Source organism: Acinonyx jubatus, chromosome E2, assembly GCF_027475565.1.
Source record: "Acinonyx jubatus isolate Ajub_Pintada_27869175 chromosome E2, VMU_Ajub_asm_v1.0, whole genome shotgun sequence".
In the NCBI taxonomy this organism is placed as follows: Eukaryota; Metazoa; Chordata; class Mammalia; order Carnivora; family Felidae; genus Acinonyx; species Acinonyx jubatus.
In genome coordinates, this window is record NC_069396.1 from 32151296 (window position 1) to 32160648 (window position 9353).

Below are 9353 nucleotides of genomic sequence, written 5' to 3' on the forward strand. Positions count from 1 at the left end.
GGCTATAAAGGAAGGTGGGATTGAAACTATGAAGGAATTGAATGTCAGGCTAGGGGCTCTGGACTTTATTCAGTCAATAAAGGGGAGTCTTTGAAGGTCTCAGCGCTGGGAACTGAGTGACAAGATCTAATAGCACCTTGGCCACTGGGGAGGGACTTTTCAGAGAGCCTTAATGGGGGCACCTGGATGGCTCAGTCGATGGGGCATCTGACTTCGGCTCAGGTCATGATCTCTCAGCTCGAGGGTTTGAGCCCCGCGTCCAGCACAGAGCCTGGTGCCTGCTTCAGATTCTGTGTCTCCCTCTCTTCGACCCCTCCCCTGCTCACACTCTGTCTCTCTTTCAAAAATAAACATTTAAACAAATTTTAAATTCCAAGAGGCTTAATGGCTAGAAGAATAAATTAGAACTCTCAGTGTCTTTTATTGTTCCCCTTTTGTTAGACACGGGTTCAGAAAAATATTCCTCCATCATTAGAAAACCGTACCATAATGGCTCTTATGATGGCACCCAACACTCAGTCTCAGAGTTGGGGGGCAACAAGGAATAGTAAGGACTGTGGCAAATTAGAGACATGTATCCCTCAGAAGGAGACAAACACCCCAACTTCATTCCTGTTTCACGTGCAGGGCTGCAGGCCCAGTGTTGGTAAATATTCTCAAAATATTACTAATATTAATCTAGAAAAGCTTAAAATCTAGACTTTTGCATAACATCCTGTGGGTTTTTTTTTTTTCCCTCACATTGGCTCAGATTTTTAAAACATTCTATAGGCTAAACGAAACACGTCTGTGGACCCAATTTGTCCCAAGGGCCATCAGTTTCAGACCCCTGGATTTGCGCCGATCCAGAATAAATATCAATCTGGATCTCTGGATACCTTTACTGTCTGACGCTTCTATAATTTCCACCAGAGGATTCAAACAGGAGCGCAAGGAAAAAGGACGTCGTGGGCAAGAAGGGATTCGAAGAGCTGTAGTTTCTCACGTGAAATAAATAGATTAGAATAAAGACAAAAGAGATATGTAGAAAGCTCATAAAGCCATGGATGGCTTTAAGCTTTTATTTTAATTGTAGTTAGTTAACGTAGAGTGTGAAATTAGTTGCAGGTGTGCAGTGTAGTAATTCACAAGTTTCATCACCCAGTGGTCACCAGGACAAGTGCCCTCCTTAATCCCTGCCACCTTTTTCACCCATCTCCCACCCACCTCCTGTCTGGTAACCATCTGTTCTCTACAGTTAAAAGTCTGTTTCTTCTTTTTCTTTCTTTTTTTTTTTTAATTTTTTTTTTTTAACGTTTATTTATTTTTGAGACAGAGACAGAGCATGAACGGGGGAGGGGCAGAGAGAGAGGGAGGCACAGAATCGGAAGCAGGCTCCAGGCTCTGAGCCATCAGCCCAGAGCCCGACGCGGGGCTCGAACTCACGGACCGTGAGATCGTGACCTGAGCTGAAGTCGGACGCTTAACCAACTGAGCCACCCAGGCGCCCCTCTTCTCTTTCTTTCTTTCTTTCTTTCTTTCTTTCTGAGAGAGAGGGAGAGCACAAGAGGGGAGGGGCAGAGAGAGAGAGGGAGACACAGAATCCGAGGCAGGCTCCAGGCTCCGAGCTCTCAGCACAGAGCCCAAGGCGGGGCTCAGCCCCACAAACCGTGAGATCATGACCTGACCCGAAATCGGATGCTTAAATGACCGAGCCACTCAGACTCCCCTAAAAGTCACTTTCTTGATTTGTCTCTCTCACTCTCTCATATTGTTTTTCCCTTTGCTTGTTTGTTTTGTTTCTTAAATTCCACATGTGAGTGAAATCATATGGTATTTGTCTTTTTCTGATTGACTTATTTCATTCAGCATAATACTCTCTACCTCCGTCCATGTGGTTGCGACCACATATTTTTGCATCTTGACCCTTAAGCTAGGAGTCTGATGTTTAATTCTCGATGACATTTTTTCATCGATGTTACTGGGAAAATAAAACAAAAAAAAAAGAAAAAGAGACTGAGGTCCAGTAAAATGGAATGAACTCGGGCTTTGGAGTTTGAGAAATCTGAATTAAAATGACTGATTTTGATAAGAACATTTATCACAGGGGCGCCTGGGTGGCTCAGTCTGTGAAGCATCTGACTTCGGCTCAGGTCACCATCTCCCAGTTCGTGGGTTCAAACCGCTTGTCGGGCTCTGTGCTGACAGCTCGGAGCCTGGAGCCTGCTCTGGATTCCGTGTCGCCCTCGCTCTCTGCCCCTCCCCACCTCATACTCCGTTTCTCTCTCTCTAAAAATAAATAAACATTAAAAAAGAAAAGAACATTTATCACAAAGCTTACAAGCTTGTATCATTTACCTATTGCTAAATGACACCGAATGACACACAACTACAAAAATATCAGCATCATGCAACCATAAGCATTTATTGTTTACGCACTCTTGGAGTTCGCCGAGCTTGGTCGGGCTCATGCTTCTTTGAGTTTACTCTGTTCGGTACATCTCTCATCACGCTCTTTCCACGAGCAGCCTACCATGCCCACGACCTTCTCACGGTGACGACAGAAGTACAGGAGAACAGACAGAAACATGCAAGGCTTCTTGAAGCGTTGGCTCGCCCCTGGCGTACCTTCACCTCTTTTAATTAGCCAAAGTCTGGCAGAGGGCACGCCTAGAGACAGGTATAAAGAATATTTGCAGTCTACCATACATACCCCAAACTGGAAACAGCTCAGATGTCAACCAACCTAGTGCGGACGAATAAATCAGGATACAGCCCCCAAATGGAATATATTGTAGGAATAAAGAGGAGGAACATGCCATGGCTTCACTCAGCAATATGGATGAATCTTATCGGCCTAGTACCAAAGGAAAGGAGAAAACACAAATGAATAAATACAATACGCACCTATCTTGTAAAGTTCAAAAAGAAGGAAAGCTTGGGGCACCTGGGTGGCTCAGTTGGTTAAGGGTCCAACTTCGGCTCAGGTCACGATCTCATGGTTCGTGAGTTCAAGCCCCGTGTCGGGCTTGGTGCTGACAGCTCAGAGGTTGGAGCCTGCTTCGGGTTCTGGGCCTCCCTCTGTCTCTGCCCCTCTCCCACTTCCTCATTTTGTCTCTCTCTTTCAAAAATGAATAAATTAAAAAAAAAAAAGTCAAACTCAACTATATTGTTTATAGATACTCACATAGGTGGCAAAAACATAAAACAAAGGAGGAAAATGGTGATCAGAAAAGTCAGAATGGTGGCTAGTCTCTTCTAGGTGTCCTGGTCAGAAAGGAACAAAAGAGGGATGCAGATTTCTCTCTCTTGACCTGGACTGCACTTACGCAGGCAGCTGCTTTGTGATGATTTGTTCAACTGTGCATTTATAGTTGAAAAATGTTTTTTCTGTATGACTGTTTTTATTTCCTTGTAGTTGGCTTTTTTAAAGTTCAGTCCTGTTTCCGATTCTGTGTCTCCCTCTCTCTCTGCCCCTCCCCCGTTCATGCTCTGTCTCTCTCTGTCTCAAAAATAAATAAACGTTAAAAAAAAAATAAAAAAATAAAGAAATAAAGTTCAGTCCTAGCTCAAAATGAAAAACTACGAATTATGGATGAAAACCGTCCACTTTTGCTTCTTTTCAGTGATGGGATGATCTACGCGTCACAACCTCCATTGTCTCTTCGGTGACATCAAGGGAACAACAGTCGCCACTCAGGCCTGTCCTGGGGAGTAGAGGAGAGAGTGCACAGGAGAGGGTTTTTCCTTCATACTTAATAAATAGTTGCAGAGAAGGAAAATATGTCTTCGACACCAGAAAAAGGGAGGAAGACTCCATCCTGTTCCCTGGAGGTGTTTCTCGCGTGTTCTGGTTGCTTGAAGAAGAAGAACACAAAAAGGCAGAGGAGGGACTTACACTCAAGTCTACATGATTCATGGGGAGGAGCCCCAAGAACCCAGAACACAGCCCAAGGTGAGCCACCAGACAGTGTGGGGGCCCCTGGTACATTTGGGAAGCCCACCTGAACACGGGGTGCTTGAATGATTTCTCAAGCTCACCGTCCCTACTCTTCACGTGCGAAGAAAACGAACTTCTTGGTCCATAATTCCACCGACGACTCTCGGAGGGGGGGCGCGAGCTCGGTGTGGCCGGCCACTTGACACAGTGCTCCTGCCTGACCGCCAGATGGGTCCTCATGGGAGGTCTGTCCCCCAGAGCAAATGGTTATCTTCAGACCCATCCTTCATTTCCCCTCTTATCAGCAGAGGAATGTGGGGAGGCTGTCCGCATTCGCTGGGTAGGCATTTGGGACTTTGTGAGGGTGAGCGCGTCAGAATGGGGGGCTTGCAGGCCTCCAGCACATTTTCAAGTTAGGTGAGTGAGACCTGCCACGGTGGAATTCTCTGGGCCAGAAGAAAGCGTGAGCCCCTGAGATCGCACAGATATTATTAAAAAGAACTAGGACTTTTGAGGCCTTGCTGTTTGCAAACACGCCCTTAAGAGCTTTACACCAACGACCTCACCAATCCTCAGCCAACACTTTCAGCCAGCAACCAGGTACTATTGTTACCAACCACCCCCCCCCCCCCCCCTGCACCACCACCACCCGCCTTTAACTTAAGAGAAAGTGAGGCAGGGAGAGATGGTATTTGAGCCTGAAGTGACAAGCAAAGTGGGGCAAGATGGTGCTGACAGATGTGCCCGCGTGGTGGGCAAGATGGCGCTGACACGTGTGCCCGCGTGGTGGGCAAGATGGCGCCGACAGATGTGTCCGCGTGGTGGGCAAGATGGCGCCGACAGATGTGTCCTCGTGGTGGGCAAGATGGCGCTGACACGTGTGCCCACGTGGTGGGCAGCCTTGATCTGAGCAGCGCTGAGAGAGGGTATGGGGCAAAGTGGGTACAGAATGGTGCCTGTGACCAACTTTCCAGACCTTTGCTCAGTGCCTTTGTTCCTTCTCAGACATCATACAAGCACACACACACCCACACACACACACACACACACACACACACACACAGAGACACTTTCGGATTTAAGTGGAAAACCCATTCCGAAACCAACCACACAGAGCCAGTCTTTGCTTCCCCACTGTTTCAGATCTTTTGCTCCAACACCTAGGGTCTTGGGCACAGAAACTAGAGAAATCGACAGGCCGCCTTTGCAGCCAGCCAAGGTCACCGTACCGTTTTCTGGCCTCTTTGGGCTCATGAGTTGCATTTCATCTGCTCTGGAAGTTGCCCTTTCTTGCTAGAGAGAGAGTTGTGGCAATAATCACTGAGAACAGGTACAGCCCTCCTGAGCTCCTTTCCCACCCCTCCCCCAGCCCTGCCACAGCTGTGGGGGCCTGGTCCTTTCTACTTTATAGAGAAGGGGAATTCCAAGGAGAACGTCGGGCTGGTTTATTTTTAATTGTTGACCTCCAAGCCCTTCTGTTTGCATCTGTTTATTAAATTGCGAGCTCAGCTGTGAAATGCCCTTTATGATGTTGTTTTATTGGTGGGCCATTCAGGGACCCAGCGCCACACAAACAGGATAAATATTTTTCTTTGCAGCACACACCCCACGTCGGGGTCCACGGAACAAGGGAAGCGAGGATCGTTTGTTTACGAGCTCTGATTCATTCATTACTTGGCGAGGAGCTGTAAAATGTAAATCTCACATTCCGCAGGACAATCCCTGCGCCAGCTTGAGCTCATTTGGAGGTGTGATGTTCCACTCAAAAGGAGGCTGTTAATTTTATTGACCAAATTTGGAAAGTGGGAGCTCCGAAATTAAATAGAGCCTTTGGAAAAAAAATGAACGTTTAGACCTGGAGAGTGGTGGTCACATGGTTTGGGGTTTCTGTCCCCCACCCCCAGCCCCGCCCCCACCCCCCGGAAGGAAACTTCAAATACCCATGCTGTTTGCAGAAAGCTTGGAATTGCTGCCTGCCTCATCTTCTAGTTTCAAAAGATTTGATCGCTCCGTGATGGGTTTGTCAGTATTAATTATAGCAACCTTTATGGAGCGCTTAGTTCCCTGCTTTAAATATATCATCTTGGGTAATTCACACAGGCACCCTCAGGGGTTTGTGCTATTGGTGCCTGGGTGATACAGCCTGGAAACCGAAGCTCGGCGTGGAGAAGGCGTTTGCCGTGGGGCCCCCCCGAGCTGAGACTCAGAATCAGATCTGCTCCAGGACTCGGGCGCCGCTCTCCTGCTCTCTGTTTGCCATCTCCGTGTCACTAAAAAGCTGGGTTTCCTGGTGCTTTAGAAACAACCTAAGTTCCCAGCAGTTACTAAGCAGCTACGGGCTGCAAATTCTCTCCGTTTGCTCCATACTCAGAACAAAAAAAGCGATCTGACTTGCCCGAAGATGTCAAGAGCCACACGCTATCCTCGCTGCCGGCCTGCGCCCCCCCCCCCCCCCCCCCCGCCAGAGTCAGGCACAGGGTCCAAAAAGAAGAAATACCTTTAACTCCAAAGGGCACCCTTGGAGTTCCTTGGGCCCCACTGCACTCTTCTCTAAGCCTGGTAGGAAAGGGTAAATTGAAACCGAACGAGCCAGGGTTGTGCACTCAGTCTTAGATGGCAAGGTGCATTCGGGGCTCAACTGGGGTGTTTACCCACAGAATGAGTGGGCCCATGTCAATATTTGGACTTGGAGAAGGCCCAGTTTATAATTGTACAGACTTGCCTCTGAATTGGGCTTTGAAACATCCATTTGCCATGATCCTTCAAGGCCTCATTCTTTTCGTAGGGGGAGGCTATTTAGGGAGATTCTCTTTAGAAAGGTTGCTGGGGGCCGGCAGAGAAAAAGGAAGACAAGTTCAGGATGTGATATGAAAATTCACAACGTGGTTTGTAAAAAAAAAAAAAAAAAAAAAAAAAAATGTAAACCACGCCACAAAAGCTCTCCCATCAAGAGATGTTATTGTTGGTCGAATGGTAGCAACCATCTGGGTCTTTTTTAATGGCTAGGGGCCCTTCTGTGGATGGTACAGATGCTTCTTTTGTGATTGGTGCGATCTTGTAAATAGTTAAAATATTTACCAAGGCACCTCCGAGCTGGAGCTATCCCATTTTATTATTTATACCTTTTCAGAGGGACAAAAATGGAGGTGTCCCCTAAACGTGATGGATTAGGTTTATAAACAGCCATTATGGCCGTCAACCATCGAATGTCAGCTTCTCCTTTGTGTCTGTGCATTTCTAAGCTACCCAGTGATCCATGCATAAGATAGGAGGTTAAGAATGCGCGGAGAAAAGGCGTGTTGGCTCCAAGCAAGATGTATCTTCTGCTGATTAGAAATACAGCTGTAGAAAGTGAGGGGGACCCTGGGCAGGAGGCGAGCAAAAAGGGACGTGCGTGTGCACGTGTGTGCGTGTGTATGTGTGCATGCGTGTGCGCGCGCGCGTGTGCAGGAAGAAGAAAGGGAGCTGAGAAGTGCCGAAGTCACTGCAACCTGACACGCCGCATTTGGGTTCTCACCATTTGAGACTGGAAACCTGCAAGACCTCTACCTGCCAGCACCCTTCAGCTGTTTCCTTAAGTGACTGCAGCTGGCTTTTGTTTTCCCAAGATAAAAATCAGGAAATGCAAAAATTAAATAGGATTTGAGAAGAAAAGAGGATGGGCCCTCCTGGGAAAGAAAGGAAGGAGCGAGCCAGCAGGTACCAAGGCTTTGCCGGCAGAGGGAGAGCCCCTCTCGCCTCGTGGTAATTAAGGAAAACAGCTTAAAACGGGGCGGGGGCTGCCTGTGTCGCAGATGACCTGTGCCCTGCCTAGACGCTTAACGGGACTGCCTCACCCCCAAAAGTCAGGCCAAAAGTGCTGGCTACAGTTGGATTTAGGAAAAGGGGATCTTTTTCAGTCAAACTATTCAGAATTTGTAACAGGATACTTTGTCAGTGTAATTAATGGGAGGAAACAAAGTTAACTTTTCTTGCAGGTAAAGGGGGTAAATGCAAATTATATTATTGTTGGCCCATGATTGCTGCCCGTGTGTTGGGAACAGTTTCTGCCACAGAGTGGCTTCCATTATATTTTTTACTCTGAAATCCCGGCTCCTTTAATTTCTCAGAGTTCGTCACTGATTTCCTGCCACGCTACAAACAACGCTGGCAACTTTGTGCCTGGATGGCTGGGAGGGAAGCTTAGAATTAAAAGGCAGAGGAGCTCATGCTTGCTTTAGAAAGGGACAGGCTCCGTACGGCTGAAACAGCACGGAGCCACTCCAAATGTAGATTAGAAATAGAACTTAGGTACAATATTTCCTAGCCGTCTCCTGTAGGACTTAATTAAGAAATTGTGACCTCAGTTATTGATTTATTTACTTATTCACTCATTTATTGGGGGGAACTTGGATGAGAACTTACTGATGGAACGAATATTAAATTCTATGTCTCCACGGCTTTGCAAATCAAAGAAAAAAAACACTTGGAAAACAGTTAAGAACCTAACGCACTTCCTCCTCAGATGAGTCAGCAAGGGACTACTCCATCCTGAGGGTCCCTCCTTGGGTGTTGTTGTTTTACCACCTCCTAGAGCAATATCACACACACACACACACACACACACACACACACACACACCAATCAGGGTGGTGTCTTCCACATTAGTATGCTGGCCCATCAACTAATTTGCCTCTGTAAATACTGGGATCTGAATCGCACCACTGTTGTAGCTACAGACTAAATAATTTCTCTCATCACACTCTTTGAAGAGAAAAAGAAAGAAAAAGACACACACACACACACACACACACAATTTTCTAAAGAGCTTTCTCACTTAGCCGACCCTACTCACTCGCAGGCCCAGTGGATGATGATCTGACTCAGTGGGAAACATCGTCTATAAACCAGACTCTCTTAATAAACCTCCTTTAAGACAGTAATTTTACCACGTCTCATGGATTATAAGTAATACTAATAATTTTTATCAGCCTCCCCTCACGTAACACTCACAAAAGCCTAGCCGGGCTCGTCCGGTGGTTCCCTTGGCAAATTCTGAAACACAAATACGCTCCCTCCTATGTTGGATTCCTCCTCCCCTGAATCTCACCCATTCATGAGTGAATCAGAACTTTCGGTAACTCAGAAAAAAGTTAACAAAGCAAAAAGAACTTGGAATGTTTCAAGCAATTGTCCCAAACGGTTCAACCATTTGGCTAAACATTCTACATGTTTATACAAAAATGAAAGGCATGTATGTTATAAATCACATAGTTCATAGGACCCATCAACACAGCCCAGATGTACAGAAGCCACTAATTGTATCCCTCCCACAGCCCTTGCTCTCCTAACGCACACACTCATGCACACACACACACAAACACACACACGGGCGCACGCGAGCTAAAATACTACATTTAAGTCTGAAAAAAACACAAAACTTCCAAAAGGCTTA

At 46.7% G+C, this 9353-nt stretch overlaps 1 long non-coding RNA gene across 1 annotated transcript; it reads right to left on the reverse strand.

Annotated features, from left to right (window-relative positions):
- Positions 1 to 2379: 2379 nt before the first annotated feature.
- Positions 2380 to 9024, reverse strand: LOC113595243 (uncharacterized). Its single transcript, XR_003415722.2, has 3 exons — positions 8912 to 9024; positions 2726 to 2836; positions 2380 to 2649 (listed from the first exon to the last, which is right to left on the reverse strand). It is a non-coding gene; the product is annotated as an uncharacterized LOC113595243 (long non-coding RNA).
- Between the last annotated feature and the right edge of the window lie 329 nt (positions 9025 to 9353).